The sequence below is a fragment of the Eubalaena glacialis genome, chromosome 11 (assembly GCF_028564815.1).
Source record: "Eubalaena glacialis isolate mEubGla1 chromosome 11, mEubGla1.1.hap2.+ XY, whole genome shotgun sequence".
Taxonomy (NCBI): domain Eukaryota; kingdom Metazoa; phylum Chordata; class Mammalia; order Artiodactyla; family Balaenidae; genus Eubalaena; species Eubalaena glacialis.
In genome coordinates this window covers 27136328-27158088 of record NC_083726.1, presented here as the reverse complement: position 1 = coordinate 27158088, position 21761 = coordinate 27136328, and the positions used below count along the sequence as shown (strand labels likewise).

Genomic DNA, 21761 nt, shown 5'->3' with positions numbered 1-21761 from the left:
TGAAGTAGTACTTTAATTATCATTTGCCTAATTAGCACATTTCTCCTTGTTGATATAGTTTCATCAAGAATTTGTGGGTGGAAGTAGAGTTAGTAGGACAAGCACTCCTAGATCCTTGGCCTAAATACTATTCATTCAACATGATTTGAGCAAATATTATTTGCCAGCCATTGTTTTAGGTACTGGGATTCAGCAGAGAACAACAACAAAAAATATTACTCCATTCATATTCCTTACTTGGTGCTTTTATATATCTTTAAAAGGACCTATATTCTATATTACTAATTCTCATTCCAGCTGTATCTAATCTATTAACTCATCCATTGAGAGTTTAATTTTAGCCATTTTGTTTTTCTCTTCTAGAAATTCTATTTGTTTTTTTCTAGTCTTTTTTTATAGTGTTAGTTGCTTTCTTGTGCTTTCAATTCCTTTTTATTTTGCTTGAACTATTTTAAATATAACTAGTTTTTATATCCTGTGTTGGATAATTTCATTTCCTGAAGTTCTTGGAGAAGGTGTGTGGTCCTCCTTCTATTGTTGTTTCTGCCAATAGTAGCTTACTTATACATGTTTGCCACTTTGGATTGTGAGCACAGGTTAACTGAGTTTTATCTATAGGAATCCTCTGAATCTTGGACTGAAAGTTTATCCCTCCAGGAAAAATTTTTTTCTCCTCTGCTAAAAGTCTGGGAATATTATAAAGCTGTGTGTCACTTTATATTAATTTCCTGCTTTGGAATTTCCAGGACAATGTGGTAAAAATGTGAATCCAAACCCATGTGCTAACAGGTATATATGGTCACTACTTTTGAGGGGATGTTTTTACTCACTCAGAACCTTGGCCAAGACAGACACGTTTATTTCTCATCTCGCTTGTGGAGCAAATGTTTTCTAGCCCACTCTTTCATGAAATGTGTACCTGTAAGGGTCCCAGATTTATACAGCATTTTCAGAACCACCCCTGACTTTTGCAAGGCTAGGATCTTGTTTTTGTCCCCACAGAGCCATTGAAACCATGTTTCTTGGTTCTGAAATTGGCAAATACTTTCTGAGCTTGGGCTTTCAACTTCTTTGTTTCAGGCCCCCAAGGATTTCTCTTACTTCATTTCATTTTCACCTTTGCATTTGAGAATACATTGATTATATTTTATTCAACTTTTCCAAGTGTGTTGTAGTGGAAGGAGTTTCAAATTACCACCATATTACAGATAATGGAGGTTAATAATTCTATAATGGAAGTACAGGAGTTTTTTTTTTTTTTTATTGCTGCCTTTAATGAGGTTATGATCTTGTTGGGCATTTATTTGGAAATATCTTTAGAAAGAAATAAAGAAATATCTTTAAAAAGTAGACTCTCCCAGACACTTGTCAGTTATGACAAACATGATGGGTTCATTGCTCTTCCATATCCCAGCCTTGCAAGCGTGAGTGTTGTCACTGTTGCTTGGGTTAAGTGGACACATCACCCAATTAAGCAGCAAGAACTTAGTGAAATGCATTTGAAAGTTAGAGCAAGAAAATCATCTAAGAAAAAAAGCCTTTTGAGTAATGAAGGAGAGATGTTCAGCTGTCACTCAGACCAGGATATATTCATTCCCCAATCAAAGTTGAGAAATCCTCTAGAATCTTCACATCGCAGGGGAGGGCATCTTATAAGTAGTGTTTTTCATGGAGGGAGTTGTCTGACCTATAGATGTCAGAATCATCTCAGAAGTTTGCTTTAAAAAGTAGAGTTCTGAACCCCACTCTCCCATATTCTGATTCAGTAGTCAGAAGTGGAATCTGGAAATCTGTGTTTTTTAACAAGCACCTCCGTCTGGTGACTGTTAAGTACAGTGAAGTGGGAGAAGCCCTAGTGCAGAGTATGTTTGCATTTGAAAGAGTATGTTGCCATAATTTCAGGATCCCCACTGATTCATGCAGTAGGAATAGAAAGAGCCAAACAGTAGAAGATCTGGGTTAGTCCTTGAGATTTAAAGTCTCTAGGTCTCTGCTGTATTAAAACCTAAACTCTGAGCCATTACAGAGAGAAACAGAGACAGACAGACAGACAGAAAGCCCACTGTAGTAAGTTCAGCAGCCTTGATCCAAACACGTGCCCATCTGGATTCTCATGACATCAGACTTGGACCACTGGAGGATGAAAAATGCATAACAAGGGTCAGAGAAATATACGCAGGACCATAAAAGAAGAGCTTCTGGAGTAAGAACAAGACTGAAACCTCACTCCAGACCCTCCTGGAGAGAATCTGTCCGCACTGTAATTCAGAAAGGGATTGGTCATTAGTGCCAAAATCATACTGCCTCTAAAGCCATCTGTCATTTACTGTCTGTTTCATACAGCATATTTTGTTTAACCATTACTTAACAACATGTATTTCCTCCCATTATGTGATTTTAATCCTTACCCCTAAATTAGGTGTTTATAAAACCTAAGCTAAAAGCATACCTTCTGGAAAATTTATATAGCAACACCCAGAATTCCTATAATGCTGCCCAGAGCAGGTACATGACACATCTCCTGAAATGGTGACCAAATAGGGACCCCGGGGGCACTAGTACGAAAGAAAATGCTGCATGTTATATGAAGTGTGGGAGGAGAGGAGGGACCCATAATCAATAGGATTAAGCAGATGATTAGGTTTATTAAAAAAAAAAAAATTGCAAGTGCAATGGTCCTTTAAGGAGTGCCATTAAAATGAAGTATTTTAAAGAGTGCCATCCATTTGGAATCGTTCTGGGAAAAATTTGAGAGGAATTTCAGATGAAGAACCTTGCTGTGATTGTTGCCTTAGGCACCATTTTTGGTTTACAAATTACATGCCCTTTTACAGACAACTAAAGAAACACGATCCCACTCTATTATTCTGTTACCCCGTGTTTTAACAGTTCCATATGGTTAATATCAGTCGGCTGATTTCTTTAGAAAGAATTAAAAATCTTGCCAGACACACAGGAAGAAAGCATGTGAGCATGTTTTCCTGTTGCTGGTGACACTTCATCTCCTCCCCATCCCTTTAGTCTCTAACAAATTACTCAGCCTGCTGGAGCAAGATCCCTCAAAGGCTGGGAAATGACAGCCCTTGTCTGAGACATCCTCTCTTGCCACAACTAAAATTGGGCCTTTAGGCAAACAATAACACAGAAAGAGATCTGTTTTGTTTCTGTGGCACCAAATGACAGTATTAAGAAATGAAGCCAATGTGAAAAACAATGTGAAAACCAGCTTGAAATGCAGTACACGATTCAAGGTAAAGGAATTGACAATACATCAATAATATGTAGACCCATTTGGGAGGATGTATTGGCAAGATAGGCTAGATTTTGCTGTAGTAACACCCATCCCCAAATCCCAGTGACATGATTACTAGGGTTTACTTCTCATTCATGCTTTCCGTCAGCGTAGGGGCAAGTCCAACTCACTGCCAAGTCATTACACTGAGCCCCAGGCTGACAAAGAAGGAATTATCTGGAAAGTTGTTAAGCAGCATGGCAGAGGGAAAGGGAGTGTCCTAGGTTTTTTACATACATTGTCTTGTTTAACCTACCAGCCATCCAGTGAGATAGGTAGTAATATCCCTATTTTGTAGATGAGGAAATAAGTTTAGAGCAATCAAAGAACTTATTCAAAGTTACCACCTAATGAGTGGCAAAGGGAAAATTCAATTCTAGGTCTGTCTGAATGTGGCAGGCAGGCTCTAGGATGGCCCTCAATAATCCCCACACCCTGGGATTCACATCCTTGTGTAATTCCCTCCCCTTGAACGTGGACTGGACCTAGTCCCTTGCTTGCAATGAATAGCATATGGCAATGTTGCTGTTGTGATAGAATGTTGCTGCCAGTTTAGGTTATGAGAGATGGTCACTTTCACCCTACTAGCAGACTCTCTTGGCTTTCCCTTGCTAGCTTTGACGAAGCAAGTGGCCAGATTGGGTAAACCCACTTGGCAAAAACTAAGGGAAACCTCTGTCCAAGAGCTCTAAAGGAGCTGAATCCTGCCAACAGCTATGTAAGTGGGATTGGAAGGTGATCCTTCCCCAGTTGAGCCTTCAAATGAGACCTCAGTCCTGTTCAATACCTTCATTGCAGCCTTGTGAGAGACCCTAAATTAGAGAATCCAGCTAAGCCATATGCAGATTCCTGACCCACAAAAACTTTGAAATAATAGGTGTGTGTTGTTTTAAGCCACTAAATCTGTGGTGATGTGTCACGCAGCAATAGAAAGACCATGCTGTTTCCACTGCATGAATTAGCCTCTTTGGCAGAGTGTCCCACCCAAGCCTGTTCTCCTTCTTACATTCCTTGTTTTGGTTGGTGATCTTCTTTATAGCTGGTCTTCTAAGTCATAAACTTGAGAGTCACCCTAGATTTCACCCACTGCCTCCCTTTCCACATATAAAGAGTCACCAAATCTTGTAGACCCTAGGTCCTGTACATCTAAAAACCTGTTTCCTCTTCAGTCCCACAGTTTAAGTCAGGGCATAATCATCTCTTGCCTAGACTTCTTCCATGGTCCTGAATGGAGACACCTGCATCCAGACTTGCTCCCCTCGAATCCATCCTCAGACGTATCACTGCCTCCCACACTGCTTCTAGGACAAGTCTAAACTTTATGGCATCCTAGTATGACATTGTAATTCGATGATGTATTGTGCTACAGACTTCCTGTTACCTCCAGAACCTTCCTCCCATCCAGGCTCCAGAAAAAAATGTTCTATATACCACTTCAGGGAAGGATTGTGAGACTGAAACAGGAAAACAAAGTCATCAAAATCCTGGCTTTAAGAATTTGGACCGGGCTTCCCTGGTGGCGCAGTGGTTGAGAATCTGCCTGCCAATGCAGGGGACACGGGTTCGAGCCCTGGTCTGGGAAGATCCCACATGCCGCGGAGCAACTAGGCCCGTGAGCCACAATTACTGAGCCAGCGCGTCTGGAGCCTGTGCTCCGCAACAAGAGAGGCCGCGACAGTGAGAGGCCCGCGCATCGCGATGAAGAGTGGCCCCCGCTTGCCGCAACTAGAGAAAGCCCTCACACAGAAACGAAGACCCAACACAGCCATAAATAAATAAATAAATAAACAAACAAACAAACAAACCCAAAGTTTAAAAAAAAAAAAAAAGAATTTGGACCAAAATCTTGAAGGACTCAGAGCATGTATTTAATACCATGAAGTTTTTAAAGGATATATGCTAGGTCCCAATCCGTTTTCCCCACCCTAGACTAGATAAAGGTTCTGCAGACTGAGGCACAGGAAGGATGCAGGGAAAGTGTGAGACCTAAGATATCTGTGTTGCTGAGAAGGGGCTCCGCTTCCTCACTCACTGTCCCCATCCCAGTCCTGGGGAGAAGAATAATAGAAACCACAGGTGGGTTTGGGGGATCAGAGAACGGAGAGACCTGCACCTGGCTTCCAGGGCTGGGAGGAGGAGGCAAACAGAGGGCAAGCCTGGCAGAGTTCCCTGGCACCAAGCCTTGCCTATGAGCACGAGAGAGACAGCTGAGTATGGTGCCTAGAAAGACAGACAGGTGGCCATCTAAGTAGACTCTTGATAGGAGGCCACATGGAAAGGAGGGATTATTAGTGGATGCCAGTATAGACAGCTGGAGAGGAAGGACAGCCTCCCTTTCCACATATAAAGGCCACTCCCACTCTCTCTGCCCTCCAAACTTAGACACAACCTAGGGAATGGGGAAGGGTCCCCCGTTAATGGAGATTTAGCATCCACTCCAGGGCAGGAGAGAGATTTGAAATATAGGTTTCACCCTCTCACCAAGATTCTTCTAAAACTCTATTTCTCCCCCTACTTGGAGAGAAAGCATTTGAGAAGCCAAGTGTCATCCTAAAAGGTTGGTGCTTTGGGTAGGAATTTTATTCTTGAGACTTGTAGGATGATATGAGAAGACTCAAGAAGAAGAATCACCCCAAGACTCAGCCCCAGACATCCTGCCTCCTCCAGCCCTTCCCGAAGAATTGTCTCTACCACATCCCTTCCCTGCCTGCTCCTCATTTGGCCCCAGGGGCTTTCCCCATGAATTCTACTCCATTCCATCTATAGAGTCCTGGCAAGAATCACATCCATGAAAACCACTTAAGGTCACACTCCACTTGTCTCTTCTATTTAGTGCAAGAAACAGGGAGAGAAGAGGACACTCAGGCTCCTTCTATTTCTTTTTTTACCCTTTACCACAAAACTATTGCCCAAACTATGACTAGCAAGCCAGACATTTCCTTGTAAGCAACCCCAACTCCTTGGCTCCCACTGGACTTTTGTAAGAATCTAGGGGCCTAAGGAGCCCAGAGTGGAATTTTCTGGATTTGAAAAGAAGTTGGAATCGCAGCCCCTGGGGAGTTGTGTCTATCACTGTTTCTGTGATGACATGTCCAGAGCACAGGGACGGAAGGGTTTATGGGCTATTAGAAAATAGGAAAAAAACAAGCCAGATAACTATTCACTTAGAAGTTAATTCCTGATGCTCCTAACCACTCCATCCAACGACCTTTCCATGGGAGGGAATGATGGATCCTGTACAACATAATCAACAAGCACAGTTTAAGTAAGACATCTGCTGCTTGGTCTTTTGGTCTGGTCCTAACAAGTATTTAGATGCTTGTGTGATTATAAACCTGGGACCATAAAGGAAACAGTGGAGAAGGTGTGTTGTCGTTGGTTTGTGTGTGTGTGCACGCACGTGTGCATGTGTGTGCATGTATGTGTCATCCCCATTAATTAAGGAAACCTAACGGCAATGTCAGCCTCAGTACAGGATAACTAGCTACTGTTTCTGTTTCCTCCTGTCATGGACCTGATTTCCCTTTTTTCCCTGACCTTCTCATCCACTTTTAACCTGCATTTCTCCTCCACCTCAAGGCAAATCCAAACTCCTCTCAACCACAGTTCTCACTCACTTCTTCTAGTCTCTGTCTTCTCATTCATCACATTTTGGAGAGTGAAACAACCCTTCCTCACTCCCTCCCTTGTCCTCTCCTAAAGGGGGTCTGCTCTGTAGCCAACCAGCTCTGCTTTTCAGAGAAACTGCCCTGTGGAGCCAGAATCCCTGTATTCGTTTCCGGTGTCTGCTGTACCTAAGTACCCAACCAGGTGGCTTAAAAACAACAGAAACGTATTGTCTCACAGTTCTGGAGGCTGGAATTCCAAAATCAAAGTGTCAGCAGAGCCATGCATTTAGCACCCTCTGAAGGCTCTAGGGGAGCCTAGAGCCGAAGGCTCTAAGAGGCAAGCCTCCTCCCTTGCCTCTTCCAGCTTCTGGTGATGGCCATCAGTCCTCTGCATTCCTTGGCCATGCCATCGGTCCTCTGCATTCCAGCTGCATCCCTCCAAACTCTGCCTCTGTCATCACCTGCTGTTCTCCCTGCGTCTCTGTGTCTTCATGCAGCATCCTCCTCTCTGTATGTGTCTGTGTCTAAATGTCCCTCTTCTTATAAGGGCACCAGTCATAATGGATTAGGGCTGACCCTAATGACCTCATCTTAACAAGATTATATCTGCAAAGACCCTATTTCCAAATAAGGTCACATTCACAGATACCAGGGTTTAGAACGTCAACAATTCAACCCTCACAGACCCCATATCCATCCCTGAGTTAAATTAAAAACAAACTAACAGAGACTCATCAGGATGCTGATTCAAGAGCAGAAGCCTATGCAGGCCCAGGCAGGAAGCTGGAAGTCTTTGGTCAGGGAATTCTAGGAAGTGCCCTAAGAGTGGTCTAGAAAAGAAGGAGTCTAGGCTCTTGATGGGCACAGCCTCTCAACCCATAGACGCTGTACCCTGTAAGGATGAGTGCGAAAGGGAGAGGGTCTGCACAGGGCCCTCTAAAGAATGCCCACCCAAGGTACAGTCCTAGGAGGGCTGCCTCAGCATCACCTGGGAGCTCCTTAGAAATGCAGAATCCCAGGTCCCACCCCAGACCAATTAAATCTGCATCTTTGGAAGTGAAGGGTGGCGTAGGTAGCAAGTATCTGGGTGTTCCCCAAGCTCTCCTATGATTCTTACGCTTGCTAAAGCTTGAGAGCTGCAGCTTGGAAGCTTGGTTCCCAAGACAGAGTCCATCTTGTCCCTCTAAGGGTCTATGGGCATCTCTAACAGAAGATGCACATCCTCTGCTGGCCACTCAAGTGATGGGGATGTCATTATGTAAAAAGGCAACCCAGTGCTTTGGTGAAAACATCTCTCGAGGCAAAATTGCATTTCTTGTGTTGAGCAAAAATCTGCATCCCTGTAATTTCCACCTCTTGGTTAATGTTATTCTCTGGAACTCCAAAAGAAATCCGTTCTCTTTTCCAAAAAGAACAGATTGAAGGTATTCAAAAATAGCTGTCATGTCCTCAATTTTTTCCTCCAAAGTCCACCTTTCTACACCCATGTTTTTTAATGTAGAGGAGGAAGGTATGACGTACGGGGTATATCAGGATTGAGTGCAGGGCATTGTTGAGTTTGTTTTTGGTGAAGACATTTGATTTGAAACCTTAAATGATATTAAAGCAGAATATGAGGTATTTATTTATTTTGGGCTGCATTGGTTCTTCATTGCTGAGGCGGGCTTTCTCTAGTTGTGGCGAGCGGGGGCTACTCTTCATTGCGGTGCGCGGGCTTCTCATTGCGGTGGCTTCTCTTGTTGTGGAGCATGGACTATAGGCGTGCGGGCTTCAGTAGTTGCAGCACGCGGGCTCAGTCGTTGCAGCATGCGGGCTGTAGGGTGCGCGGGCTTGAGTAGTTGTGGCACGTGGGCTCAGTAGTTGTGGCTCATGGGCTCTAGAGCACAGGCTCAGTAGTTGTGGTGCACGGGCTTAGTTGCTCCGCAGCATGTGGGATCTTCCTGGACCAGGGATCGAACCCATGTCCCCTGCATTGGCAGGCGGATTCTTAACCACTGCGCCACCAGGGAAGTCCCGAGGTATTTTTTAAATGTTTATCAAAAAGGACCATATGTTAGAAATGACCTTCTTAGTTAAATGACAGAAGAGATAAGGATCCCAACTCTTTTTTTCCCAGACCCCTGCTCACAGAGGCAAAAAAAATCTAAGACTTACTCAGCTACATACCTACAAAGATGAGAAATATTGGAGAGAAAAATGTGGGAGATTTTGAAATGGGAAGAAGGCATTACTGGCTATCTTTTATGTGGAGCGTCAATGACCATCAGACTCCTTAAAGGTGCATGCCTTTGTTTGTCTTTGACTAGGCTGTTTACAACCGTGCAGAGACAGAAGTTAACTTGTAGAGAATAGACAGTAATGCAAATAATTCTTGTCATAGAAATGCTAGTTTTGTCCACTGGAATGCAACTGATGTTACTGTCTCTGGATATTGTCCCATTCTGCTCTTTACATTATAAATTCGTTTCCCAAATTCCTTAGCAGTCCATATATATGTGGTATATTTGAAAAAGAGGTTATAATACCTTCCTGGTTCCTTCATTGATTAAGGAGTTAAATAAAATCTTAGACACTTGTTTATTTTTTATTTGGATGAAAGTCACAATTGTACCTTATTTTGAAAATTATCCTTTAGCAATAGTTTTCCTTATAATCACTCATCTCTCCATCCATCTTTTGGCTTTTTTAATTGCTCACGTTTTGTAGATATAGAAGTACCTAAAATTCCAATACTATTATTGTTGTTGAAAGGGGACCACTTCCAGGGCCCAAGAGTGGGCTGTTGTCTAAAACTCGGAAATCAGTTATCTGGAGACACACGTACCGACAAAGCAAAAGACTTTATTGGGAAGGGGCGCCTGGGCAGAGAACAGCAGAATAAGGGAACCCAGGAGCACTGCTGTGTCACGTGGCTCACGGCCTCAGGTTTTATGGTAATGGGGTTAGCCTTCTGGGTTGTCTCTGGCCAATCCTCTTGCTTGTGCGCACGTTTGGTCCAATTCCTGGAGGCGCGCACATCTCTCAGTCAAGATGGTTTCCAGTGCGAGGGTTTCTGGGAGGTTGGCAGGACATATTATGGGCTGGCATCTCCTCCCTCCTTTTGTCCCCTCCCAAATTATTCCAGCTGGCCGTAGCTTGTCAGTTCTTTGTTCCTTATCGGGACCTCCTGTTGTGAGATAACTAATGCAAGCAGTTATTATACTGCTTGGCCAGGGCAGGTGGTTTCAGTCGATGGTTCCCTAATATTATCAGCATGGACTCTGGAACTGGGCTGCCTGAGCTCAAAATCCAGAACCTTAGTCAAGTTACTTGACCTCTCTGTGCCTCAGTTTCCTCACAAGGTTTTGTGATGAATAAATGAGTTACATAAATAAAGTATTTAGAAAAGGTGTGTGGAACATAGAAAAAAAAGTCTGTTACTTTTTTCTCCTTCAGGCTGCAAGGAGAAAGAGAATTTGTCTCTCACTCTGGACCTGCTGCTGCTTATGGGTCCTAAAACCATAGCCAGCTCCTCTGTTTTTTCTGTGAATGAAGACCAATTGCTAATTTAGGACCCTTTTGGTATCACTACTTTCTAATTGTCTCCTCTGTCAGGGTATTAATATCAAGTAAGTATTTATATCACAGTTTTTATCTGAGGGAACTCAATCTTTTTTTTTAACAGAATGAATTTATCAAATCACTACTCACCCTTATAATAGCCCTTCAGATGGATCAGATGCCTTTACTACCTTGACTTATTCTGAACATCCCATTGTAGCAGCTGCCAGGAGCCTGCATTCAAGCTGGCCAGAAACATCAGTCACCCTAGTAAAACTGGAAAGACCCTGCTGTCTTTTAGGTGTAAGATTAGGGAACTCACCTGAATTGTCCTTTTGGGGGAACAAGGAAAAGGAGTTTGTTTTAGCTTCCTTAATCTGTTTCTGAGCTACGGAACTCCTTCTTCAGAATTGAGCTCTTAGATTCAAGTCTCCTGCAAAGGTTGTTCCTGGAATAGTATTCCAAGTCTCTGGTCCCAGTTTTATCAGTCAGGATGGGCTTGGCTTTGTTACTGTAACAAAAAAAACCCAATCTCAGTGCCTTGAACAAGAAAGGTTTATTTCTAGCTGATGCTATGTGTCCAGCATGTATTGATAGTGGTCTTGCTCTATGGCATCCCCCCAATCCAGGACCCAGGCTGACGGAAGTGCTACCATTTGGGATTCTCCAGACTCACAGCACAATGAAGAGAACTTGGAAAATCGCAAAATGGCTCTTAAATATTTTTGTCCAAAAGTGACCAATATCACCTCTGCTCACCTTTCACGGCCATGCCTAATTTCAAGTATGGGGCGGTGTGCCTCTCCCATGTGCTCAGAATGGAGGGGAACAGGATATTAGATTTTAATGGACATGGTAATGTTTACCACACCAGTTATGGCTCCTAAGCCTTGACTGCTTTACTGCTCTTGTCCTGATTTATTTGCTTCACTCTCAGCATTTGGCATAGGATGTAATTTCATTTCACTTGGCCTTGCTTCTAACTTGACAACATCCCTGATATTATCTGAAATCTGTGGGGACTAAGCTCCTCAACAGTACAAATTTGCGTCTTCAAACTTCAAGCGTTCTCTAGCAGGCGCCTTTGGTATTGTCCAGAGTAAGCTTGTTTTTCCTTCCAAGTTCTGCCTCACCCAGCCCCAATCTGGGTCTAATTGTAAAATGCATCTGCATGTTTTAAAAGCTCATTATGTAAATGTCTCAGAGTCCATATCCATCAACAGATAATTAAGGGACTATATACATATTTATGAGTTGGCTTAATATTGCTTTAATGAGGAGGTTTACTAGAAATACCAAATCAAGGAGGCAAGAAGAAAGATGATGGTAACAAAGAGGAGCACAAGTTTCAGTGGTTCCTGGTAGGTCAGGACACTCAGCACCTCACATTTCCTGTCTGCCCACCTTAAATGGGAGGAAGAACCTGGGAAAGAAGTAGATAACGTCACTCAACACTTCTTTGAAAATAAGGCTCTACTTCTTTTTTCCTAAATAAAAGCTATTCGAGGAGCCAGAGTCTCATGTTTTCACCACCTGTAAAAGCAATGTCACTACGGGGACGTGGTCAGAAGCCTGATGTGGCAGCCCCCAGCTGATGCAAAGACTGCAGAGATGGAGCCACCACACTAGCTCAGGCGGCTTCTCTGTGCAAATTAGAAAGGAGAGGAGGAAAACCATTGGGAAACCCATGCCTCCCTCTAGCAGGCAAAGCCCTCCAGGTGCATGGCTTAGCGAGGAGACTTTATGCTTTATGGAGAGACATAAGTGACCTTGCCCCAGGTGGATGAAGCCTAGTAGTGCCAGGACACACGGCTAGGTGAGCAGAGAGTGGGCTAGAGTTTAGGCTTTACTTACCCTGCCAGCCAGGCTCCTTTGTACAGCACATAATCCACACAACCACAGCGGCAGCCCTGTCTAGAAAACTCTGACGGAGCGACTCCCACCAAGAGCTGGCCTGAGTTTATAGGAACAGAAGACCCTTCCCCATTCTACCTCCCAACTTGTCCCTTCAGGTTACCCAGTGGCGGCTCAACCCCACCTTTGGGGCCCCTCTATTGCCCCTCTCTTCTCTACCCACACACAGCCCATTGGCCAGGACTCAGTCAGGTGGCTCCACCGAGTTACAGAGGAAGCTGGGAATTGTAGTCTTGCTGGGTGACCAGGAGGACAAGGAAACTGGGTTTCTTGGCCACAGAGCATTGTCTCTGCCACCGTCCACCCATCTTTTCACTATCTGTTCATCCATTTCCATTATGACCCTCACACAGAAAGTACAGTCCTCATCCTGAGTAAAGCACCCCAAAGGCCATCCAGTGATGCAACCAGCTCCATGGGCCGATCTTGGTGATGCTGTACAGTCCTCCTCACCAGGTCCAGATGTGGCTCCTGCAATCTGGTGACCAGAGAACTAGAAGGCAAGTCATCTGCCTGAACCTCTCCCCACACGTTGGAGGAGTAGGGACAGGAAATTAAAACTCCCATTCAGTAAAGGGAAGGATGGAAGAAGCAGTCCTTGACCACAGCAATTCTGAAGTTTCTTGACTTGAACTAATTCTGGTCTCTGGGAAACACTGCCTTGTCTGTCATCCTCCCTGGCATGTCTGAACTAGATGCTGACAAGCACGGTCTCCTTGGAGGCTCCACAGCTTTGGGACCCTGATTCTTCCTGGAGTGAGTTTAGAGGCCTGAGATTGTTTTACAACCTCGACAATCAAAGAGTTTTTCTTTTCTTTTAAATTCAGGCTTGTGGTTTCTCTGACAAATGTAGTAGCTCTTCTATTCTATTTGTGTTTAGTCAGCGTTATATGTCAGGAACCACATCCACGTCCTTCCTAGACGTTCTTCTCTAACCTGATTTATGTCTTTGCTTCCTTATACCTCCCAGTCTGTCTGTCTGTCTGTCTGTCTCTCCCTCTCTTTTAGTAAAAGGCATACATCACATCTTCCCACATTCCCACATTCCATTGGCCAGAATTCACATGTTCCATTTAATTGCAACAGAGCCGGGAAAATAGGGTGTCACTATGAGTCCAAAAGGAAACAAAAATGGGGTTTGAATCCATATCATTACTTCTTCCTCATCTGGCCTGGGAGGTAAGTTATCCTGATTGGTAGCCTCTACTCAAAGCACATATTTGGAGTGAGGTAAGCCTTCTCTGAGAGAAGAGGGGTATTGTTTCTAGAAGAAAATAGGATTCGAAGTAGATAAACAGATTCCAACCCGGATAGAGCTTAAATATTTTGAAGGGCAGAAAGACCTAGCATGGAATCTTGACTTCAACATTTATGAGCCTTGGAGGTCTATAAGAGAGTTACAAGAACTTTCTGGGCCTCAGTTGCCTCATCTGTAGAATGGGGGTAATAACAGTACTTCCTTCATAGACTGTTGTAAACTTAGATAATGTTTGTCATGTACTTGGCACAACACGATGCAAGAGGAAACATCAGTATATGAGAGAGTAGAGGGTACAAGCCTCAGTCTATATATTCAGTTGTGTAAGAAATATAACTTTATTTTCCTATGTCTGAACCTAATGTCTATGTTAAATCCCCCTTTCCTTCTGATGATGGAAACTTCATCTCAGCCGATTCACAGCTTCTCCCTGGGTTCTGTGTAAGTTGCAGGGAGCTAATGTGGATTCAGAATGGCAGGGTGAGAGGGTAGCCATCTGTCCTTCTATGTTGTTGCTTGTCTATGGTGGAATCCACTGAGATGACTTTGCATGTCATTTAGTCTTTGTGTGAGTCAGAGCTGGGCCCTCCCTTCTTCCTAGCCACCAAGCATCTGCAGATCTGCCAACTCTCTGTGTCATGTCTGGGTTACTCCACAGTGCACAGGATACACAGTATTGCCAACGACATCCTGGGACCCCAGAAACCTCTGTAAGTTTGCCTTGGACCTGTCTTGACTCACTGAACAAATATACCTTCTGCTTTCATGGCTTATTGGCTTAGGGACTTCTGGAGTCTTCCCATCCCCCAGCAATGAGGCTCAGATCCATTCTGCTCTTGGTTCCCCAATCTTATGCGCAGAGTCCATCATTCAGCATCAACCAACTTCCTGGGGAAATGTCCTAGCAGAATCTAAGACTGAGCTGCCCAGTGCAGTGATCATTCAAATTGAAATTGGGTAAAATATGCTAAATTAGCAATACTAACCACATCTCAAGTGCTCCGTAGCCGTATGTGGCTGGTGGCTACCACAATGTTTGTTATAGAACACTTCCATCGTCCTGGAAAGTTCTGTTGACAACACTGCTCTAGGATCTCTTCCTTGTCTGGTCCTACCGCCATCCCCCACCATCTCAGAATCTGTCTCTGGCCTGGGGTGGAAGGCTTGCTCTTACATGATCGTACAATCTCACACCATCCTGTTTCATATCTAGGTCTAGGCTTTGAAACTCAGAAGCCAAGAACTGACTCTTTTGTTCTCTGTGTTCTACTGCGTCATCTCTTCCCCGAGGCACAGAGGATGGGATGCCTATATTACCAACAGAGTGAGCAACTGGTCCAGTTTGCCGAGACTGAGAGGATTCCTGGGACGTGAGACTTTTGGTTTGAAAACCGGGAAAGTCCCAGACGATCCAGGACAAGTTGGTCACCTCGGTTACAAAGAACCACAAGTTACCAAGGAATGTGGAAAAAAATACCAGTCTTTATAACTCACAGTTACTTCAACTCTGTAGCTAATATTAATCTGATGAGGCTTTCACTTTACCCTTCAAAGTTAGATTTGGATATTATATTTCTTCTTCTCTTTCTAGAAGCTTTCCTGCCTCTCTCCCTCCCTAGCCTTGTCACTTGCACGGATTTCATTGGTTCCACCTGGTATTTATTAGATGTACATCTTCAGATCACCTTTCCCCTTGCCCACCTCCCTAGCGTAACTGTTTGAGTATCTGATATTTTCCCCTTTCTGGAAAACTATTGATCCTGAGGTCATAGGAAGAGTGAGGCACATAAAAGACTTCTATAGAGCAGACAGAAAGAGCCAGCTCCAAAGAACCCCTTTGGGCATTAAAGTAAGACCTTCAGTGGATTGTTAATAGCTACCTTTTGGCCCATTTCTAACTCACATAGTGACAGTTTCAAACACAGAAGCTATTACAGAGCTCAGGTCTAAGAGAAGAGACTGCCGTGAACTGCTGTCACTCACCTGCTGGCTGCCTTGTCCCTCTCCATCCTCTCTCTGACATTTTCCTGCCCTGGCTTATTAGTTTGTGTGCACTGTCTAAAAATACCTTGATAGCAGAAGCTCAGAGGGTTGAAGAAGGAAAAAAAGGAGTCATTCAGTAAGACCATGAATGTTCTTCTTTCACCCAATTCCTTCCCTCAGCAAGATTCAGACCTGAGGAGACACCAGCTTAAGTTCTATCAGACACTCTGACCCATGAATATGACTTGTGCTGTTCTCTGTTCCTGGAAAGTCTCTCTCCCTCCATTAACTTTAACCTGTAAGGTGCAGAAAATATGCATTTTTAACAAACACTCCAGATACTTATTTAAAAAAAAAAATTTACTGGTATATAAGTCACATGCCATCCAATTCACCCATTCAAAGTGTACAATTCAATGGCTTTTAGTATATGCAACCATTACCACAATCAATTTTAAAAACTTTTATTATCCCCCCAAAAAACTCCAGATCCTTTAGTTATGACTCCTCAATTCCCACTCCTCTGTCTCAGCTGTAGGCAGTCACTGATCTATTTCTCTTTCTATAGATTTACCCATGCTGGACATTTCATATAAATGAAATCCTGCAATACGTGGTCCTTTGTGACTGGCTTCTTTCACTTAACATAATGTTTTCAATGTTCTTCCACGTTGAAGCATGCATCAGTACTTCATTTCTTTTCATGCCTGAACAATATTCCATGGTGTGGATATACCATATTTTATTTTCCCATTCATCAGTTAATGGATATTTGTGTTGTTCTACCACGTATAATATTGCCTATTATAAATAATACTACTCTGAAGACTTGGGTACAAGTTTTTGTGTGGACATATGTCTTCATTTCTCCTGGTTATATGTCTAGGGATATAATTGCTAGGTCATGGGGTAATTCTATGTCTAACTTTCTGAGGAACCGTCAGATTGTTTTCCGCAGTAGCCACTCCATTTTACATTCTCTCACTAGCAGAGAATGAGGGTTCAGATTTCTCCATATCCTCACCACATCCTTACCTGCCTTTCTAAACTCTAATCATCCTAGCAGGTGCAAAATGGTATCTCATTTTTGTTCTGATTTACATTTCCCTAATGGCTAACGCAGGTGCTTGTTATACTCACTAAAGTTTGAGAACCTTTGATATACTGCCCCATAGTATGTGATGGAGTTACCTGCCTTATGGTCCTTACTAGACAGTAAACTTGCAGAAGGCCTGGAGTGCATTACATGGCTACCTAGATCCCCTACAGTGTTTACCCAGTGCCTGGCCCATTATAGATGCTCCATAAATAAGAGCTAACTTCTATTGAGGGCCTGCACTGTGTCAGGCGTAGGTTACACAAATTAATTCATTTAATCGCAACAACAACCCTTTGCGGTAGGATCTAGCATTACCGCCATTTTACAGATGAAAAAATGGAGGCACAGAAAAGTTAAATAACTTGCCTGTATTTGAATTCAGGTTGCATGATGCCAGACTGAATTGCCTCCTGCAGTAAATATCTCTTGAATAAAAGAATGAATTCCAAACTCTGAAAGAAGGAGGATACAGCAGACTGAGAGGCAGGGCTCACTCCACTATCCATTCGCCTGAACAGCCTTCTTTCAGGAAGAACAGCACTAGGAATTTGAGGTGCCTTTTCCTCTCAGTGACATCATAACACTTCGCAAAACCTCAGTTCCTAATGAAGGACATATAAAGTGGCACAGGCTTGGATTTTTTTAAGCCAGATATATGCTAATCCTGAGTCCCAAGCCCATCGGGAAGTATCCGTGGTGGAGAATGGAAACAGAGACGCATTCTGGTGCAGACTTGGATTCTAGGGATGCGTTGGCAGTGAGGTTGAAAGGTAGGAAGACGTCTTTATAGCTTTGAATTGAGCTATTTCATATCAAATGTCTCCTTTTGAGAGTAGGCATGCTACAGATCAGCTCCGAATAACCAACATGATTTTCCGCCTCCTGTACAGGGTAAATCCTTCAACACATCCTACCAAGGGCAAATTAGGAAAAGGTGCTCCTTCAGTCCAAGCCAAGGTGCATGGGTTGGTAAACTGAGCATGGGCTGGATTTCAGCCCACACCAGCCCACTTGGCTGGGCACCTTTGTGCAGTGCCCAACCTGATCAACCATAAGTGGTCTGTAACTCTCTGTATAGTAAAGAGTCTAGCCCTGGTGAATGCGGGAATCTTGGCAATTAGGGAGTCACTAACCATAAATCAAATAATGGATTGATCAAAACCTCATAGCTCTTTATAATCCAGGTGGAAGAAACAACTACAGGAGCCAGCAACAAATGATTGATAGAACCTTTGACACAATGGGGTATAGAAGCCAACTAAGCCCATGCAGACAGAATCCAAGCCAAAGCCATAACTCAAAGCCAACTCATTCATCTTGACTTCAGTACCTAATCCAGAAAGCCAGGGTGCCCTTGGAGCCCTGAAAGATAGAATACAACATCAACGAAGAACCGAAGATTTGGAGCTCAGGACCGCAGGCAACCTGCTTGCCATGGAGCCAGACCAACTTCCAGAACACATCTTGCTTCTTAGGCAATTGACAGAGCCATCTATGACACAGGCTTTGTGAGGTGGCCGCACCAAGATTCTAGCCAGTAACCAGCCACAACACCATGTATGCCTGCCTGGAAGCAACTCCAGGAAGCAGGCCATGGGGAATGGGAGCGAGTGAGAGGCTGTACAAGGTACTCAAGCATCTGTCAGAGGAAGTGATGACATAGAGCAACATCCACTGTTATTTGTGTCTCTCCAAATGCCCAAGCCCGCTGACACACAGCTCCAGATGACATGGCGTAGTTGTGGCTTGCCGAGGGACCGTGGTCACAGATGGGACAGCAGCGTTCAGAGAGAGAAAGAGAAAGACGGGCAAGTTCCACATGGACAGAGAGGAAGAGCTGTATATTGTAGTGGGCAGTACGCAAACAGAGACACAAATCTAATAACAAGAATATTTATAATAAATAATAAAATTACTGATAATTTGCTACACCTGTGCTATGCCCTTTATTCATATTATCTCACCTGTATTGTAAGGCACATAACAGTCCTAAGAAGTGAGTATTATTTGTAAGCTTCTTATAAGTGAGGACACTGGAGCACAGAGAGGGTAAAAACTTAACCAAGATCGTACAGCTTATAAGTAGTAGAGCCTGGATATGGAGCCCTGCAGTCTCACTCTAAAACCCAAGCTCTTAACTGCATCCTTATTTTGCTTTTCAAAGGACTATCTATTGGTATATATGAGGTCTCACCTATGGGTATATGAAGCCAAAATGGGTCTTTGAAGCCACTATCATACACACTGTGCATGTTGTACATACATACACACACACATAAACACATATATCTTTCCAAGAAATATTTATTGTGCTCTGCCCTTTGATGTGTTTAATATTGCCAACAACTCTAGGTCGTTAGGAAGAAAACACGGTCCCTGCCTACGACAAATTGTTTCTAGAAATGGCTGCAGTCGTGTCTTTCATCACTCATGTCTTTTGCAATGAGACTCCGTCAATCCTCTCACCTGTAGGTGGAGTCTGTTTACCCTCACCTTGAATCTGGCTTGGTGGTGTGACTTGCTTTGCTCAACAGAATACAGTAGAAGAGATATTCTGAGACACTCAAGTACAAAGTTTAAGAGCACTGGCAGCTTTCACTTTTCTTACATCTCAGCTGCCATGTAATCTGACTACCCTGAGACTGCCATGCAGTGAGGAAGTCCAAGCTAGCCATGTGAAGAGAGAGTGGCCACATGGAGGAGAACCAAGGCACCAGATATCTGGGTGGACTTCATGGACCTTTCAATCTATAGTCAGAGTTCTCCAGAGAAACAGAACCAACAGAAGGTAGGTAGGTAGGTAGGTAGGTAGATAGATAGATAGATAGATAGGCAGACAGACTAATCTAAGGAATGGGTTCACATGATTATGGAGGCTGGCAAGTCCAAAATCTGCAAGGTAAGCCAGGAGGGGAGACCCAGGGAAGAGCCAGTGTTGTGGTTCAAGTCTGAAGACCATCAGGCTGGAGACCGGGTAGTACATATGTTTCAGTTCAAGTTCAAATGTCATCTAGTAGAGAATTCCTTCTTGCTTAGGGGAGGTCATTGTTTTGTTCTATTCAGACTGTCAACTGATTGGATGAGGCCCACCCACATTATAGAGGGCAGTCTGCTTTACTCAAAATCCACTGATTTAAATGTTAATCTCATCCCAAAAACCTTTGTAGAAACATCAGAATAATGTTTGATCAAATATCTGGGCACCACAGTCCAGCCAAATTGACACACAAAATTAATCACTATATAGTCCAACCCAACCACCAGCATAATGCAGTTGAGTGAGCCCTGCCTGACACCATGTGGAACAAAAGACCCAACCAGCTGAGGCCTGCCCAAATCCCTGACTCACAGAATCATGAGAAACAGTAAATTACTGGTTTCAAGCCATTGAGTTTTAGGGCTGTTTGTCATAGAGCAATAGAAAACTGCCCTAATGGAACTTATAATTTAGTAACCTTAACAAGTAAAAAACCACATAGATGTATACTTATACATTTAATACATAGTAAGGGGGGAAGAACAGAATGGAATTGTTCCTTCACTGCAGTTATTAAACACCTAATAAGTAGAAATTTCAGGGCATTGGTAACAAGATCATCCTTTTCCAGTCTCTGACTCTAACTTGCAGTGATTACTGGCAAATCACCTTTCTGGACCTTGGTTTCTCCATCTGTGAAATGGGCACGGTAGCAGTCATCCTCTCTGCCTCATAGGCTCTTGTGAAGATGAAATGAGACAAGAAACAAAAGTGCTATGATTGCTGAAAAGTCCTCAGCAAGCTGTATCATAACAAGATAAATGTTTCCTTGTGCTAAAAATGCAAAATTGCTTTATAATTTATTGCTGAAATGGAAACATCTGGCCAAGGAAACTTGAAAGAAGCAGAAACCTTTCTGACCAAAGCAACTGCATATAATAACTGGTCCCTGGAGTCTCCTCCTTAAGCTCTGATTTGCCCATTACTTTGAGTTGTATTTTGAAATATGTCAGCCTTGCTTGTTTGCACATCTGCTTTTTCTATTTTTACTTTTGACCAGAATAGAGAAAGAAAGCATTATAAATGGTAAATATCCATTCTTGGGCATTCGTCATATATATATATATATATATATATATATATATATATATATATATATATATATATATATATATATATACATATCCATGAATTTATTCACCAATATATCTTTTAATTGTAGTTGTAGAGAAAACTGGAGTGAAGTATAATTGTATAGGAATTTTATAAGCAGCCTCAGCAAGCTGCAATTATTCTACAGATGAATGAGATTTCCACCTGGGTTATGAAACAGTGAACCCAGGAGCCAAATCCAATCATGTCTTGTCCCTGTTTAAAAACTCCTTAGTGACATCCCTATGCCCTCTGTATAAAGACCAAGTTCCTTGTCATAGCACTGAGGTCCTCCATGATCTGGCTGTTGCTTTCCTCTCCAGCCTTGCCTCTCACTACTCACGTTCTTGGGTTTCATGACCTGTTAATGCAGGTGTCTCATCTCCAGCCTTTGCATAAGCTTCTTCCTTCTCCCTAGCACACCAGCCCCCTTCCATCTTTGCCAAACTAACTCCTTCATCCTTCATGTCTAGCTTTAGATGATCTGTCTGAGAAATCTTCCCTAAACCCCTAAGACTGGGTTTGGTATCCCTCATCTGTGACCCCTTAGCACCTTACCTCTAAGGTAGTTTCACATTATAATTTCCAGAAGGCTAAAGACATAACTCTCACACAAATACATCATGAGCCTATGTCAAAGATTCATTTAATTCATTAATGAGGGTGCCAGCAGGGTAATAAAGCTGGATCAAAGGAACATAAGAGAAACTGATTTATATGGGGTCAGTGAAAGAAAGAATGCTGATGTAAGATTGCTATCTTAGATCCAAAATTGGATGTAATATAATGTCCCATAGGCAATACAGTCATAACCCTTAGGAGCTGTCTTTTCCGATGGACAGAAATCATCTGCATCTTTACCAGACAAAAATGATTTGCAATGTATCAATTTCCTACCAATTAAGATCTAACTTTTCAAGGACTAGATCCTAACTTAT

General features: G+C 43.1%; 1 protein-coding gene across 1 annotated transcript in view; it reads left to right on the top strand.

Annotated features, from left to right (window-relative positions):
* The window catches only part of PLXNC1 (plexin C1), a 322454-nt gene that overhangs the window by 82549 nt on the left and 218144 nt on the right, over nt 1–21761 (top strand). The gene's annotated exons all lie outside the window — the stretch shown is intronic.